Raw genomic sequence first — 317 nt, forward strand, 5'->3', positions numbered from 1 at the left:
CGCTGCAGGGCCGTGGCAGAGCTGTGGCTCCTGTGGGGCCGGGACTCTGGCAGCCACGGTCCTTGGGAGGATGCAGGGATGAGCAGGGTTGTGACTGCTCAGCTGCTGGGGTCCGGGTCTCTGGCAGCCACGGTCCTTGGGAGGATGCAGGGATGAGCAGGGTTGTGACTGCTCAGCTGCTGGGGGGCTTTGAGCCCTTGGGGCCATGAGTGCCTTGGGGCTGGACTTGGGTCCCAAGAGGTGCCTCTCGCCTCTCCCAGGAGCCAAAGCTGCTGGCACAGTGCAGCTCTCTGGTCCGCTGGCCCGGGGCCGGCGGC

Source organism: Phaethon lepturus, unplaced genomic scaffold (assembly GCF_000687285.1).
Source record: "Phaethon lepturus isolate BGI_N335 unplaced genomic scaffold, ASM68728v1 scaffold45853, whole genome shotgun sequence".
Taxonomy (NCBI): Eukaryota; Metazoa; Chordata; class Aves; order Phaethontiformes; family Phaethontidae; genus Phaethon; species Phaethon lepturus.